An 18,053-nucleotide genomic window follows, 5' to 3' on the forward strand; every position below is an offset into this window, starting at 1 on the left:
ATTGAACTGAACACAACAGAATATAATGTTATTGCACAATTGATGGATCCTTCTACATCATTCCATTTGCCCAAGAGAGTGTGTCACAAGACTAGTTGATAGTCTTCTGAACAAAATGTTATAAGTGTTCATAAACTCAGCCAAGCACAGACACAAAATATCAATTCTGGTGCACTTTTATCAAAACATTTATTTAAAACAAACCACAGAAACTTAAGTAGACACGCTAAATAGTTGCACTGAGTTGTAATATGACATGTATTTGAACGAGGGCAGATACAATTGCTGTGGAAGTCCAAGCTCGAGCAGCAAATAAAGTGTCGCACTGCATCTTTTTTTTCCTTCTTTTTTCATTTTGTTCGTTGTCTTTGGTCGTTGCGGACATCACATGACATCCATTCAAGTTCATTTATTGATCCTTCCACTCAGTGTTTTTATTACAGAGGCCAACCAGCTCTCTGACCGAACACGCTGAGCTACCGTGTCGGCTGCATCAGAGAGAGAATAATCACAGCACTGCTGGTGACCATTGTGTGAACTCGTTTGATAGCTACAAAGAATAAATCACCTGACGGCTAGATGATGATGTATGCCACTACACCAGCCCCCTCGGAGAAAATGGAGGGTTATTCATGAATTGCAACAGGAAGCATATGCACCGTCCAGAATGAACTCAGTGCTCTAGCTGAGTTTCATCTTCCAGTGGAGGTTGCTGTACTCGATGGGCAGACTATGGCTGGTTACAATGTGCAAGTGTTTGTAGTAATTCTGGTAACAAAAAGGCTGGCTTAACCTGGTCAACTGAAACAGTACAGAGTTTGCTGTTATTCAAAATCTCAATGGTTCTTTCACCTCTGCCAACGACACACTGAGGGCCCATGTAGCATAACGTCTGCACGATTGTAACTCATAGAGCACATTGTTGTGTGAAGTTCCAGGCTTGATAAGGCTGGTTTTGAGTCATCCGTTCCTTCAGGCAGGAAATACAATCTGTTTGATTGGTGTCACCCATCTCAACTGCACTTGGATCAATAAACTTGTCAAGCAGTCACAGTGTTTCACTATAAATGAGTTCAGCCAATGAACAGTAGAGGTCGGGTTTGTAAGTGCTTCACAGACCAAGCAAGACCAATGGTAAAGCTGTTGTCCAATTTGAATCAAGTGACGTGAGTGTGACTTCTAATGAACAGCACCAGCGTTCTATCATGCCATCACTAATTGGGTGATAGCTTATGGTCTTCTGCTGTATGGTACCACAGAATTTGCTCAGCTGGGCAAATTGTTCAGCCATGGTCTGTTGTGATATGTAGTGGACAAACAAATAGTGAAATCCAGTGTGAAACAAAGGTGGAGAACAGTGTTTCTACTGAAATATTGTCAAACGATATGGCTCCAGGCCAGGGTGTAATATAGTCAGTTGCTGTTAACAGGTATCATTTACCATTCAATGAAGGCAGTGGTCCTACTATGTCAATGTGAAAATGTGTATATCTTGTGTTGTGTCAGGGAGATTTCCCATAGGTGTATTTATGTGGTGAGGCACATTACTACGTTGATACTGAACACGTGCATGAGCTCAAGCTTGACAGTTGAACTGAAGATCTGATGCCAGAGTTGCATAACTTGTGAAGGCTCTCAAAAACCTGTCTGCAGAATGAGGAATGTAGGATCAGATGAGATCTCTCGTCTGAGACTTCACAATAAAGCTCTACGTTTGTGGCAGGAACAATGAACAGTTTTAGCTGAAGGCTGGAGGAAGCATCTTTCAGAACGTCCTGATGCTCCTACTCCGACTCTCGTGATTTGTCGAGTTGAGCAAAATCTATCACATTCATTATGTTATTTATGTGGGATATGTCTTATATGTTATCAATTCCTCATATGTGGCATACACCAGTGCTGAATAATGAAGCAATAAATTCCATCTGATTATGTCGTTGTTGTGAGCATTTATTGTATTCTGTCGGAAAGCACAGATGAATGGTTTGAGGTCAGCAAAAATTGTAAACACCCTTGTCTCCAACCGTGAGCAAAAGTATTTGATAGCTTCATATACAGCAAGAAGTTTACAATCAAATGCCCTCCACTTCTGTTGTGATGGAGAAAGCTTGTGTTAATAAAACGCCAGTGGCTGGTATGCACCAATTACATGCTGTTGCAATGTTGCACCGATTGTGGTTTGGCTTGCATCCATCATCAGCACAAGGGGTGCTTCTAACACGGGATGTGCTGCATTTGCTATACTTTGTTCAGCTGCTTCAAAATCAGAGCTCATAGCTTCCGTCCACTGGGTTTGCATTTTCCCCGCGGTTTTAGGACCAGACAATACTGCAGTTAATGGTTCCTTTTGCGGCTTCTCACAGTGAAATCCTCAATACTGTTCATAGCTTTCCAGGAAGTGGAAATGACCCTGCTGGAGAGATAAGATGGCCTAAAAAGATAATTTCACATTGGCCAAAAGCACACTTGGAAGATTTAATTCAACCCCATACTGGTCCATATGTTTAAAGATTTTGGCAGGTGTTGTTGGTGTTGCTCTGCCATGGCTGAAAAGACAACAATGTCATCTCATGGTAAGCAAAACAAAAAACAAACCTTGCAGCACTGAGCCTATAATTCTCTGCCAGGTCTGGGCAGGACTGCTTAAGCTGAATGTCATGAACTGACTCTTGAAGAGGTCAAATGGGGTTATTATAGCTGTCTTCAGTATGTCCACATAAGCCATAGGAATTTGTGTGTGTGTGTGTGTGTGTGTGTGTGTGTGTGTGTGTGGGCCTTGATACAGTCTAGCACAGTAATTTTAGTTGCGCCATGTGAGGCACAATTATGGTGTATCATCAGTGGTCCTGGATAATGATCTGGTATCATTCTAGCATTAAGGATGTGGTAATCTCCATGTGGATGCCATGCTTCGTGGGCCCTAACTGTACAGGCAACGACCGTGGATTACTAGAAAATCGAATGATGCCTTCCTTCAGCAGAAAATTGAATTCTGCCTTGGGAATAACGACAGTCCAAGGTAAGGCATCTCAGCCTACAGGATATTGGTGCACCCACAGCAGTCTAAATGTAGTACACACTGCTGTGGCCTACCTCTTTTGGAGCGTCTGGAGGTTATGTAATACCTGGCAGCTGCCCCAGCAGCTCAATGTACACTCCTGGAAATTGAAATAAGAACACCGTGAATTCATTGTCCCAGGAAGGGGAAACTTCATTGACACATTCCTGGGGTCAGATACATCACATGATCACACTGACAGAACCACAGGCACATAGACACAGGCAACAGAGCATGCACAATGTCGGCACTAGTACAGTGTATATCCACCTTTCGCAGCAATGCAGGCTGCTATTCTCCCATGGAGACGATCGTAGAGATGCTGGATGTAGTCCTGTGGAACGGCTTGCCATGCCATTTCCACCTGGCGCCTCAGTTGGACCATTGTTCGTGCTGGACGTGCAGACCGCGTGAGACGACGCTTCATCCAGTCCCAAACATGCTCAATGGGGGACAGATCCGGAGATCTTGCTGGCCAGGGTAGTTGACTTACACCTTCTAGAGCACGTTGGGTGGCACGGGATACATGCGGACGTGCATTGTCCTGTTGGAACAGCAAGTTCCCTTGCCGGTCTAGGAATGGTAGAACGATGGGTTCGATGACGGTTTGGATGTACCGTGCCCTATTCAGTGTCCCCTCGACGATCACCAGTGGTGTACGGCCAGTGTAGGAGATCGCTCCCCACACCATGATGCCGGGTGTTGGCCCTGTATGCCTCGGTCGTATGCAGTCCTGATTGTGGCGCTCACCTGCACGGCGCCAAACACGCATACGACCATCATTGGCACCAAGGCAGAAGCGACTCTCATCGCTGAAGACGACACGTCTCCATTCGTCCCTCCATTCACGCCTGTCGCGACACCACTGGAGGCGGGCTGCACGATGTTGGGGCGGGAGCGGAAGACGGCCTAACGGTGTGCGGGACCGTAGCCCAGCTTCATGGAGACGGTTGCGAATGGTCCTCGCCGATACCCCAGGAGCAACAGTGTCTCTAATTTGCTGGGAAGTGGCGGTGCGGTCCCCTACGGCACTGCGTAGGATCCTACGGTCTTGGCGTGCATCCGTGCGTCGCTGCGGTCCGGTCCCAGGTCGACGGGCACGTGCACCTTCCGCCGACCACTGGCGACAACATTGATGTACTGTGGAGACCTCACGCCCCACGTGTTGAGCAATTCGGCGGTATGTCCACCCGGCCTCCCGCATGCCCACTATACGCCCTCGCTCAAAGTCCGTCAACTGCACATACGGTTCACGTCCACGCTGTCGCGGCATGCTACCAGTGTTAAAGACTGCGATGGAGCTCTGTATGCCACGGCAAACTGGCTGACACTGACGGCGGCGGTGCACAAATGCTGCGCAGCTAGCGCCATTTGACGGCCAACACCGCGGTTCCTGGTGCGTCCGCTGTGCCGTGCGTGTGATCATTGCTTGTACAGCCCTCTCGCAGTGTCCGGAGCAAGTATGGTGGGTCTGACACACCGGTGTCAATGTGTTCTGTTTTCCATTTCCAGGAGTGTATCTGCTACCTGCCAAGTGAATAAGCTTGGTGCTGTGCTTCGTTGCACTGTGTCAAAACCCAGCACCAGCTAGGCCAGTGATGCTATGGATGAGACATGAATTGGTAATGTCCAGCTGCAGACAGTATTGCGCCGGAAGTCAGCCCTGATGATGGGTTCAGTCACATCTGCTATGATCAAGTTGCAAACATAAGTGCAGCATAATCCTAAACCCAAATCTGTGTGTTGCATGCTGTGTGTCTCTATGGTCAAGTTGTTGGCCGTAGATGTACTACGAAATCAGCTGCAGATACTTATTCAACAGTGTATATGGGTATATACATAAATCATATCCCGTGAGCACCACATACTACTGTCCTGTCTTCTGATCTGTTATGAACAGATGCAGGGACGGGAACTGGCAATCGGGTGCACCTACATCAGATTGTCATTGCTATTTGGGAAGGTGTGAGGTGAAGTGCATTTACACACCTAATTAAACTTCGGAAGACAGTAACAAATGTCAAATGACCTCTGTGCTGTGCCATACGCTGCTAAGAAGTTTGTGGAGGAACGACTTCTCTACCTTCTATGAAAGCATCCTCTAGCATTCCGGCTAGAGAATAGCTTGCTGGTTTGTTTGTTCAGGGCGTCAACCTTGTTCGCAAGCTAGTCATAAGGTGCACACATCATTGTAGCTGTCGATACGCTGTCGCTGTTGCCCACCAGCGCAGCTATATTGAATGGGGATGGCACAATTGCATCCTGAATTCTATCAGCCAGACCCACTATAGCATCTAGTGGCATCTCTGTCTGGGATGTTACAAGAACCTTACTTGAGCCAGCAGCCGGCTGCTCCACAAATGCACAGCAGTGCATTCAGTACCATACTCACATTGAACCTGCCATGCAGATGTCAGAGATACTGAGATGGTTTTCTGTCTCCGATGTCTTCCTGAGTAAGTAATTGCATCTCACACTGTTCCTAAAAGTTGGACACCTTATGCATCAACTCTGCCTCAAGCTGCTGCAGGTGGTGTAGTTATTATATCATGGACTTCTGCAGCGACGATCTTGTTCGCTAACCACTAGAGCAAATTTTGTGGAGTCTGTTGTTACTACAGCGCAGAGAAAACTTTCCTTGACTTGAGCAAATGTAGGGCGGGACTGTGTGGCCAAAATGGGAGTAGCCACACTGCAAATTGTGATATGGTGGGTATTTCCATAATCTCAGAAAATTTTGAATCTGGTAACACAGGCTTATTCACACTGACTACATCACATTGGCGTCACCGACGTCTGAGCCAAATGTTATAAGTGTTCATAAACTTAGCCAGGCACAGACATGAAATATCAGTTCCAGTGTACTTTGATCAAATCATTTAAGTAGAGCAAACTACAGAAACTTTTACACAGTCACTAAATAGTCATGTTGAGCTGTAATTTGAATGTAAATTGGAATAAGGGCAGAAACCAATATTCAGAAACTCAAGATCGAACAGTAACTAACTGCAGTTCTACATCAGAAAATCAATAGTCATAAGGCATTGCATTGCAGCAGAGAGAGAATAATCACAGCAATCCTGATGGCTGGTGTGTGAACTCGTTTGACAGCTACGAAGAACAAATCAGCTGAAGCTTGTTGACGATGTGTGCTGATGTATGCTGCTACAAGAGGATATTTGGCCTGTTCCCATTCTTCAGGTGTTTGCTGTTGTTGAAAAAACTGGAAGAATTTAATTTTCAGATGAGTGTAAGTGCTCTACTCAGAAAAAAGTTACTCTTGTCAATTATGTCGTTCTATGTACTGCTATTTAAAAAGACATTCATTTGACCTTTAATAAGTTTAATAACTTAAAATTTCAGTTACCGGTACGTCATAAGTATATTATCGAGATCCTTGAAATTTCAATGGTTTATTTTATGTCCTTAGAAAAAAATTAAAAACTATTGTGTGTTACAAAAACAAAAAACAACAAAGGAACAAAAACTTCATTAATTACAATACTTTTCTCAAGTGAGAGCCTGTGTTTTGAGGATTATTTTGAAATAATAATAATAATAATAATAATAATAATAATCAGGGATTATACCTTTCTCTTTATGTGATATTTGATGTAATGGTCAATCCTGTGTTTTGCAAAATAAAATACAAAAGTGAAAGTATGCTCTCCTCAGTGGACACCGCCTTACAGTAGCACTGACCATGCAGGTGAGGGGATTTGCGTGCTCTGGATCCTGAGGGCTATGCCGACGGTAGCTTAGCTACCAGCAGGGTCACCCATGCCGGATTGGCCGAGGGAGAGGAGCCAGACAAAGTGTGTCCCACAACGGCCCACTGGGCCTTTTCACCTATCTCAAGCCTATCCTTGTCCTGTCACCTCAAATCATAACAAAGCATAAGGGGGTACTCTTAGGCATAGGGAAGCCAGCCGTGCTAGGGGAGTAAACCCTTAAAAGAAAATCGGGCAAGTCTGGAGGCTCTTAGGTGGCAGCCCCACCACCAGACTAGGGAGCTGTGGGCCAATCACCAGCACTCCCAAAACCAAGGATGACGATTTTTGGTATGAAAAGGACAATGAAAATAAGTTTCTGGAATATTAGAACATTGAGAGAAGCCAGCAGACTGAAACAGGTTACAAAGGAGATGATGAGTTACAGGATGGACATTCTCGGACTTAGTGAGGTGAGATGGCTAGATTTTGGAGAAATCCAAACACAAAATGGATACACCTTTTTATACTCTGGACCCGCTGGAGAGGATGCAGAAATGGAGTTGGACTTTTGTTAACCAAAGGACCGAAAAAGAGCCTTATGGAATGGAAACCGGTTTCAGAAAGACTACTGACAGCACATTTTAAGACAAACATTCAAAATGTCACTGTCATCCAATGCTATGCTCCTACAGAATCCTCAGACACTGCAAAGAAAAAGAGCATTTTACCTCTCCTTAAGCGACACCATTAAAAGTACCAGCAAGAAAGACATCTTGATTATTATGGGAGACCTAAATGCAAAAGTAGGAAAGAACAATGAATGCCTAGAGCATGTAAAGGGAGTCCATAGTATCGGAGAAATGAATGAAAATGGGGATATGTTTACAAATTTCTGTGCCAGTCACAATTTGGTGATTGGAGGTACATTATCCCCACACAAGAATTGCCATAAGGTTACATGGATATCCCCTGATCACAGAATGGAAAACCAAATTGATGACATAGCGCTAAGCAAAAAATTTAGAAGGTCGCTGATGAATGTAAGAAATAAACGTGGGGCTGATGTTGGCAGTGATCACCACCTTATTGTTGCAAATTTTAGACTAAAAATAATGGCTTCAAATAGAAAGTTCGAACAACGAAACAAAAAATAAGATGTGGGAAAACTTACAATAACAGCAGACAAGAAGGTTTCTGTATTGAGCTAAGGAACCGCTACAAGACACTCCAAGAAGCACAGGAAAATTATGAAAATAGTATTGATGATACATGGACTCAGATTAAGGACGTCTACTGCAATGTGAGCAAACAGGTCCTTGGCGTTAAAAACCATCTGAAAAAAGATTGGATGTCTAAGCGTACATGAAATTTGATCAGCTGTAGGAAGGAGATTAAGGCAAAATTAAATATGAGTAAAACAAGACAGCAGAAAACTCGAATGCAAACTTAGTATGCAGCTTCTGACTCTCAAATAAAGAGGAGTGTGAGGAATGATAAGAGAAAGTGGATGGATGAGCAACTCTAAGAGCAGAGACAGCCGCAGCAAGGGATGATGCAAAAGAACTGTACCACATCACTAGAATGTTGTCCAAAAAAGGTTTCAACAAGAACAGACCTGTGAAAAGCAAGGAGGGTCGACTGTTGATGACAGAAGAAGACCATCTTAGAAGGTGGAGAGAACATCTTTCTGAAGTCTTAAACAGAGAGCAACCTGATGAGAGGGAGAGGCAATGGAATTTTCCAGATGCCAGTGACAGAATCAATGTAAACACACCAACTAAGACTGAAATTAAAATAGCTCTCAAAATAAGCAGGCATTGACACCACTGTAAATCTACTGCATCCACTGTTTGAGACAGTATGGTCAGAAAAGAAAATATCAAAGGATTGGAAAGATGGGCTGATTGATTATTAAGTTGCCAAAGAAAGGGGATATTAACAACTGTAATAACCAGCGCAGCATCACCCTCCTACGTGTACCAAGTAAAGTACTCTGTAGATTGATGCTAAATCATATCAAGGACTCAGTCGAGACACGACTGACAGGGTGTATACATGGAGTAGGAAAAAAATTTCCCGGATTTCCCGGTCGAAAATACACTTTCTCCCAAGTGAAAATACATTTTTTTCCGTGTTAAGTGACAGTATACTTTTCCTCGGCACTGTAAAACTTATCAGTCCTTTGATGGTTTATGGTTTTACACACCGGCACTTTAGAAAATGAAATTCAGGGGGAAAAACACATTTTGGAATGATCTTTAATGTGCAGCAACATGTACGCTACATGTTTTCGTGTTACAAAGGTATAAATTCGAATTCCACCGAACACCGCATGTTACTTTCCGAAGCATTGAAATCGAGATTACGACGTCCTTTTGTAAGCCATGCACAGCTCGTGTCACGTGATCTCGCCCAGCTTATGACAGCATAAGACACGTGATGTAGTCACCCAATAGCAAGATCACTCTTAAGTAGCGCGAACACAAATAAGAAAAGTTAATGCTTTAAATTAATATACACATTGTTGCTACAAGAAAAGCAAAGCTTTCACATATAATATTGGTCTCTAAGATTAATAAGCTGCAACAGAAGTTAAGCTTCCACATATAATGTTAACCTTTTTTGCGCGTGTTACACTTTAAGATACATCACATAACTGTGGCAGTAAAATTTTTAATGACATAAATGTCTGATATCGGTTCAAAATTCTTCTAGATGGTCGTTCCCAAAGAGTTGATTTTTAAATGAGAGTCGCTCTGTGATTTAAGAAATTCGTCGCACATTCTTGCACATATTTCATCTTGCATAAAAGGAAATTTTCTTTGAAAATACAGATTTTCAAACCACTATTCGCACTATTTTCCCGTGACCAGTTAGAAATAAGTTCGTTTCAGCAGTTTCCAGAGAGTGCCAGATAACAGGCGTCACTGCGCTTGCTCAGCTACGATGACGCAGGAAGCCCGTATTTTCGTACGTGTAAAACATTAAAAGATTTTGCATTAAAACGAATCTAATGTAAACAGCTCACACGTCACGCTCATCGGAGGCAGTTTGTTGTTAAGAAGCACTGCATAGTCTTCCTCAAGCCTTTGGCACGCTTTGCTCTTGGCAGACTATTGTATGACTATTTTGTTGTTGTATATGGTGCATTTCCTTTGCGACTTAAGTTTTATTTCCGTTTTTTTCTCTCGTTCATGTTTTGTTGCTGCAGTATTATTCTGCAGAAGCGGGATACAGTAATATTCTTTGATAGAGTATTGGTTCTTACCACTCAAAATCACAAAAATTTAACTGAAAACTAAAACAATGAAAAATTCCCGGAATTCTAAAAAATTCCCGGGTTTTTCCCGATTTTGTCCCGGATGAAAAAATTCCCGGGTTTTTCCCAGATCTCCCGGTTGTCCCGAGTCATATACACCCTGACTGAGAAAAGACCATGCTGGGTTTATAGACCACAGAAACTGTGTCGATCTCATCAAAACACTGCGTATAATACTTGAGCAGAGTGCAGAACACACTCTACCTTACATTTATTGGTTTTGAAAAGGCATTTGACACTCTTAATAGGAGAGATAAGTGGCATACCTTGGAAGAATATGGAATACCATCAAATATAATATGTATGATGGATATGAATTTAGGGTGCTACACAATGGGAAACTTACTAAATCTATCCAAACAAATGCTGGGGTGGGGCAGGGATGTATTCGATCACCTACCTTGTTCTTGTTGGCACTGGACAGCATAATGAAAAGAGTTGATGGCAGGAGAAGAGGTATTCAGTGGGGAATGCAAGACAGGCTTGAAGACCTCGACTTTGCTGACAATATCTGTCAGCTCTTGCAAAGATTGTGTGACATGGAAGAAAAGTCGGAAAAACTAAAAGAGGAAGCAGAAATTGCAGGACTTAAAATAAATGTTCAGAAAACTAAGGAAATGAGAACACAATCTGAAAACAAGCAAAGCTAACAGTGTATGGAAAGGAATTGGAACAAGTAGACTCCTTTGTGTATCTAGGAAGCACCGTCTGTAAAGATGGAGGGGCCGAGGAGGATGTAAAGGGCCGGATACGGAAGGCAAATGGAGCCTTTGTACAACTGTACCCTGTCTGGCGTAATAAGAACATCTCAAGATGAACCAAGCTGCGCTTGTCCAAAAGCAATGTAAAGTCAGTCCTCCTGTATAGTTGCGAAACATGGGAGGTAACAAACATGATTGTAAACCAGTCTCAAGTTTTCATAAACCAGTGTCTTCGGCAAATTATAAATGTGAGGTGGCCAGACGTTATATCAAATGATGAATTGTGGGAGATGACAATTCAGCGACCAATCCGTGAACAAATAAAGGAAAGAAAATGGAGGTAGATTGGTCACATTATATGCAAACAACAAGGAGCTGTTGAAAAGGCAGCAATGGATTGGAACCCACAAGGAACATGTAGATGTGGCTGTCCGAAAAAGACATGGAAAAGAACGGTGGAAGAAGAAGCTCTGAAAGTTAGTAAAACATGGAGTGAAGTGAAATGTTTGGCTGCCAACAGAACAAGATGGAAGGTCTTTGTTGCTGCCCTATGATCTGACAGGAACAACAGGAAATAAGTCAAGTAAGTCAAGTCAAAGTATGCAGTTTTTTCCTGTCTTGATGGCTTTAAGTAAAAGGCATGTGATTTTTTTCCCAACAGTACTTTACTATAGTGTGCACAATTTCCAAATTTTACCCTCTTCAGATGATACATGAAAATGTGGGAACTTATTTTCAATATGTTAGCAAGTGTCATTTTTTGCCTTCACAATGTTAAAAACAACAAAATTCTAAACTTCGTAGTGCAATAAAACATAGACAGAGATAGTTAATATGCTAAAATTTTGAATCATTATTTATCTCTCTACAAAGAACCAATAAGTGAAGTTTTATCAAAATTTTTGACTGACTGGATGACTTGGCACAGGGTTAGCCGTGTTTACTTCACCCACTACACTCAAAATGAGCCATAGTGCCCAGACAATGACACCTCTGTGTGGTACAAAGAAAATTGCACATCCATAAGTTATGCTATTAGACTGAAGAACTTAATTTATTTTTACAACTAAGCTCAACTCAGCTCTCTGTACTAAATGATAAATGCTAATCTTCACTAATTTCAATATTTTCCATCCAAGATTTTAAAGTAATTCTAAATATTCATAGAAAACACATGAGAAGCAAATAACGAAACTTGTTCCAACTCATTTTTCGACGTTGGTGTGAGCCCTTATTTCCTATTTTAGCCTATGTCTGAGTAGCTTGTTAAAAATCTTTGCACTGCAACATAGGATTCCACTACAAACAACAGATGACCAAGATTCCAGGTGGCTAAGTATAGGAATTATGACAAAAGTTGTATACACAATGATAAGTTCATCCTGGTAAATCATTCTGGATAGTCAATGTATGAAAATCTGTAGACTATATCACATTTTTCCATATTGTTACACAAAAATGCCTCTCTTACTTTTTTTAAACAGTTGTTTAAATAAAATTCTTACCATATACATTTGAAAATATGGAACTGAACTCTCAAAATTTAGCTTTGCTTTTAAAGAGTATTTAACCATACAAATCGTTGGCAAACTAAAAGTGGAGCCATAAAATATGAAAAATGTTTATAGTATAATCAAGAAGCCTCAAAAGGAAAGAAAAGAGGAGGGGCATTCAGAAAAGGGTAGAATTGAAGAGAGAATTAAGGAAGTACTAAGTTCTGTTTTAGAAGTAGCCTACTATTGAAGGCTACGAGCATTTCACTGATAAAACGTATGTGCTGCCTTTCAAAGTGTTGTAAGAGTTGAAAGACCGTTTCTCAATAGCTAACACAAATAGCTACAACCTACATTTTATAATGCAAACCACGATTAAAACTGCGAAGGTTTTCCCCCTGTCAGAATAATTTGCGCTAAATAAAATGTAAATTTCGTGTGACTAGGGCCTCCCGTCGGGTAGACAGTTCGCCGGGTGCAAGTCTTCCGATTTGACGCCACGTCGGCGACTTGCGTGTCGATGGGGATGAAATGACGATGATTAGGACAACACAACACACAGTCCCTCAGTGGAGAAAATCTCCGACCCAGCCGGGAATCAAACCACGGCCCTTAGGACTGACAGTGTGTCATGCTGCCCACTCAGCTACTGGGGGCGGACGTAATTTGTGCTGATACACAATTTTCATACACAAAGGGAGAGCATGTGTGCAATGAAACAATTTTATGACAATGTGCCTGACTCATCTACTGCACAGACTACAATATAAAGAACATGTTTGTCATACAGTAGGCTAACTTATATTCTAACAAATGACAATAACTGTCTCCAGGAATAAACTTAATGAACTGAAGTGCTAACCTGTGCAGTGAGCATAAACAACAATGCATTTTCTGTAATGTGGATAACACATAGTAACCTTCCACAAATCCTAAGACGAAGGTTTTGATCCTACCATACAACTGCTGAAAGACATCTATCATAACTGAGGAAACTGAATTACATAAAAAGTGCATCCAACAATGCCTTTTCCCCAGCCCACCTGCACTTACCAAACAGCATAAAACGGTATACATAATCATCTTCTTTATTCCTGTGAATAAACTACATTTTCATGCTACATTACATTTATCATTTTTCATGGATCCCAGCTATAATCCTTGTGAAGATATTCATCGATGGAGTAGAAGGAGTTGGCCAACAGGAAGCTCTTTAGTTAACACTGAAACCGATCTTTATCACTTACAATACCTTTGATAAGCTCTGGTAAGTTATTGAATATACGAGTATGCATGTATTTGACTCCTTTTTGTACTAATGTAAAGTTTTTTATGGTCCTTATAGAGAGTGTTTTTGGTTCTAGTATTATACTCATGTTTTGCACAATTTTGAGCAAAAAAGAGACATGTTGGAAATGACATTGAACATCAATGAGTATATGTACTGAGAAGTAGTAGTTAGAATACCAAGAAGACTCAAAGAGTGATTTAAAAATTTCTTAGTTTCTGCTTACTAAATCTCAGTCTTCAGTTCTAGCTTCTTAGGTCTCAGATGAGTATTCGTTTCAGTTCACAAACCGAGACCTCTGTTCTTGGGTCTCAAATTTTTGTATTTTGTTTCCATTCTGTGCCTCCACCTTTTTTTACAGGGATTTGGGCAAATTCATTGAGCTCTTCACTTTATTGATAGATTCTTACAATATACTGTGTATTTGTAATAACAAGTACATAATGTTCCATTAATTTAAAAAAAATGGTTATTAAAATGAAAAGGGGTACAATATTTTCAAAACAAGTTCTGTTCAAAATAATTAATTTGTTTTAAGACTAGTAGGGTAGTTGGCAATAATATTTGTGGGTGTCTCAAAAATACTTGTGAATGCCAGCACTGGGTTACTGTCTGCCCATGTGTGGTATCACTACCATAGTGGAGGTCGCAGGTTTGAATCCTGCACAGGTATGGATTTCAATAAGTGCCATTACTAGGTCCTTGAACCAGCATCAAATTTCAATTCAATAAATTCACATGTAGAAAAAAGTTACAATACAAACAACGCATAATGTGTGATGAGTAATTTCACAGTGATGAACAGATTTAAATTCTGGTATATTTCTGCATATCTGGAGGCTTTGAGCAGTATCCACACTGAGCTTGAAAACAAAAACTCTATGATTATTACACTGCCACAGCACATTTAGGAAGGTAGTTACATGAATCAAAAAGGACCAAAACTCTTGTCAAGTATACAATTTTTGGGGCTGCTACGTCAACTGATAACATGTCTCCTGACATTTATCTTACCATCATTTATTATTATGGTTGGATGGGTCAAAGACTGAAAAACAGCATGGAGTGGAAACCTCTGAGGAGAGGAGAGAAGAGGTAATCACCTACAAAAGCACCTCTTTTCGGTGTGTCAATCGCTGTTAATTATTTCAAGATTCTTAAGAAAACACTATCAGTTTCACTTTGGTATATAGGCCCTACTACATAAGTGTTATGTACTAAAAAAATTGCTAGCATTTCTGCAAGACGATTTACTACTTAACTACTAATATGACGTCGACAAGGGCTGAAATTGGTAACCTTGAAATGATAAACGGTGACAGACACAGAATTTTTTTTCATATATTTTCCTTACAAATAACAACGTAATGACGCTCTATGCTGACAAGTATGTACAGTTTTGAAAAATCCTACTTTCAAACGCAAAGGCGGCTAAGTATGTACAGTAGACGATTATAATTACAAAGGAGGGGGAGTATGCTGCAATATTATTTGTTGTATATTCATTTCCTTCTCAGTTTTTCGCACCTCTAGAACAGGGCACTTCAAACATATACAAATCACTCTCAGGGGCGAAAGAAAAAGATTCTAGACTTAGCTTTAAACCTCGCGCCTTGAGATTTATGGTCCAACACACTGAACACTTATTTCAAATATGGAAGAAGTCAGAGCGTGCGTCTGCACACAATATTTTAATTACCCTTTCATCATTCATTCGCTTCTATGTTGGAACCAAAATGTAAATCAATACTGACTTTAAAAAATTACAGTTATTGATCATCATCATCATCATCATCATCATCATCATCATCATCATCATCATCATCATCATTTAAGACTGATTATGCCTTTCAGCGTTCAGTCTGGAGCATAGCCCCCTTATAAAATTCCTCCATGATCCCCTCTTCAGTGCTAAAATTGGTGCCTCTTCTGATGTTAAACCTATTACTTCAAAATCATTCTTAAGCGAATCCAGGTACCTTCTCCTTCGACTGCCCCGACTCCTCCTACCCTCTACTGCTGAACCCATGAGTCTCTTGGGTAACCTTGCTTCTCCCATGCGTGTAACATGACCCCACCATCTAAGCCTGTTCGCCCTGACTGCTACATCTATAGAGTTCATTCCCAGTTTTTCTTTGATTTCCTCATTGTGGACACCCTCCTGCCATTGTTCCCATCTACAATAAATAATTTGTTTTTGATTATGGCATTATGAAGTAGCATAATACTTATATGAACGACAGTTAAATCGTAAAATTGGTAATGCATAACTGCAAATATTATAAAAAAGGTATCAAATACGTTGAAACAGCGTTCCCTTTGTATTTGGTTCATTTATATATTCAAACGTTGCTCAATGAAAATATATTTTGTGCCTGCTGTCTAGTGCCAAAAACCATTTGAAAATATTATATTACCACTTATTAACTGCATATTACGGGCAGTCTGAGTTTTTGCGACTAGAACTTAAAATCAAATTACCTGCGACGTTGCAGCAAATGACAACAAACTGCTATATGTTATTACAACACATTCACTACACAGTGTCCATGACAAAAAGTTCCGAAGTTATTGAAACTACGCCTCCACTACATTCAAAACACACAACTGCGACTCATCAAAGACTACCTCAGGAAAAATATTTCAATACCATTAATGAAATGATATCGAAACCACCCTAAAAAATTACTTTCCATCTGTGTCAGTATTTTTCAGGATACATCTGTTTAGGGCTTCGTGCATCTGTTACGTTGATTTACCGCAAAGAAAGAGCAGAACAAAATCTGTAAAATTTTATAAACATATTTCATACCGACACTACCAGGCAATTAGATCAGAGGAAGTGAGTGTCTGTTCGCATATAATTTAACAGGTTCAAAAATATTTTACGACATTATAAGGTAAACTGGACATCGCTCAGAAACCGATTACAAATATTTAAGTAAAACGTTTCGCTTTAGAAACAAAAAAAAGTGTTCTCCAGGACTGAAAATATAAATTTCGAATGTACATTTCCAATAACTCTCTAAAATAAAAAACGTCAAACATCATTAAACACTTTTTGGGTTTGATTCTAGAAAACTTCGAATATCAACTACACATTTCTTTTGCTTTCCCGAGAAAATCAGCCGAAATGGCACAAGAAATAAACAGTACCCAACATACAACCACTACCCGTCTTCTCCGAGATTCAAGTAAGAGACAACTAACTAAAAAAGAATAGATAACAGTAAGGTTAAAAACATGTAGTTATCTGTTTGTAAGAGATGCTGGAAATGGTGGCCAGTGGCCATCCAGTATCACTGACGTCTTGTGATGACATAACCAGCAAACACACAGGAGTTCTGCAGGCGTGATTTTGTTAATATCTCTATTAATCATCCGTGTGCAAGGATCGTCACCATACACTTTACTTTTTAGTGTGCCCATTAATCAGAATCACACAATGTCAAGTCTCAGGACCTTGGGGGCCAGAGGACTCAAGTCACCCTTCAGGGAACATGTTGGTGATGTTGGCCATTCTTTGGTTTCACCATCTTGTCAGAATACTACATACAGTTTCTCTGTATATGTTACACTGAAAAGCCAAAGAAACTGGCACATCCGCCTAATATCCTGTAGGGCCCCCGTGAGTATGCAGAAGTGCTGTAACATGACGTGGTACGGTCTCGACTAATATCTGAAGAAGTGCTGGAGGGAACTGGTACCACGAACCCTGCAGCGCTGTCCACAAATACGTAAGAGTACAAGGGGGTGGAGATCTCTTCTAAACAGCACATTGCAAGGCATCCCAGATATGCTCACTAACGTTCATGTCTGGGGCGTTTGGTGGCCAGTGTAAGGGTTTAAACTCACAAGCAATTCTGGATGTGTGGTGTGTCGCATTGTCCTCCTGTAATTGCCTAAGTCCGTTGGAATGCACAATGGACATGAATGGATGCAGGTGGCCAGCCAAGATGCTGTCAGGTTCGTATCTAGACATATCAGAAGTCCCAATTACTCCAATTGCACACACTCCACACCATTACTGAGCCTCCACCAGCTTGAACAGTCCTCTGCTGACATGCAGGGTTCATGAATTTATGAGGTTGTGGCCATACCCATATACATCCATTTGCCTGAGTACAAATATTTTACGACATTATAAGGCAAACTGGACATCGCTAATAAACAGATTACAAATATTAAAAAAAACGTTTCGCTTTAGAAACTCGTCCGACTAGGCAACATGATTCCAGTCAGTGATATTCTAATATTGGTGTTGGTGGGCATATAATCCAGACATTAGTTCGAACACAACATCCTGCACCGGCAGCACTTATGGACGGCTATAGACACAACATGGCTCAATATTTCTGCAGGAGACTTCTAAGTACTTGTTGAGTCCATGCCACCTCGAATTGCTTCACTACGCCAGACAAAAGTGGTCTGACACCATATTAGAAGATATCCCATGACTTTTGTCACCTGAATGTAATTAA

At 41.0% G+C, this 18,053-nt stretch overlaps 1 protein-coding gene across 2 annotated transcripts in view; it reads right to left on the reverse strand.

Moving 5' to 3' along the window:
• LOC126092639 (HMG box-containing protein 4) overlaps positions 1-16,184 on the reverse strand; it is a 45,240-nt gene extending 29,056 nt beyond the window's left edge. For both annotated transcript variants that reach the window (XM_049908372.1, XM_049908365.1), the window contains exon 1: positions 16,054-16,184. The gene's annotated coding sequence lies outside the window, so the exon portion shown is untranslated. The remainder of the gene's footprint in view (positions 1-16,053) is intronic.
• Positions 16,185-18,053: the final 1,869 nt, after the last annotated feature.

Source organism: Schistocerca cancellata, chromosome 1 (genome assembly GCF_023864275.1).
Source record: "Schistocerca cancellata isolate TAMUIC-IGC-003103 chromosome 1, iqSchCanc2.1, whole genome shotgun sequence".
NCBI lineage: Eukaryota > Metazoa > Arthropoda > Insecta > Orthoptera > Acrididae > Schistocerca > Schistocerca cancellata.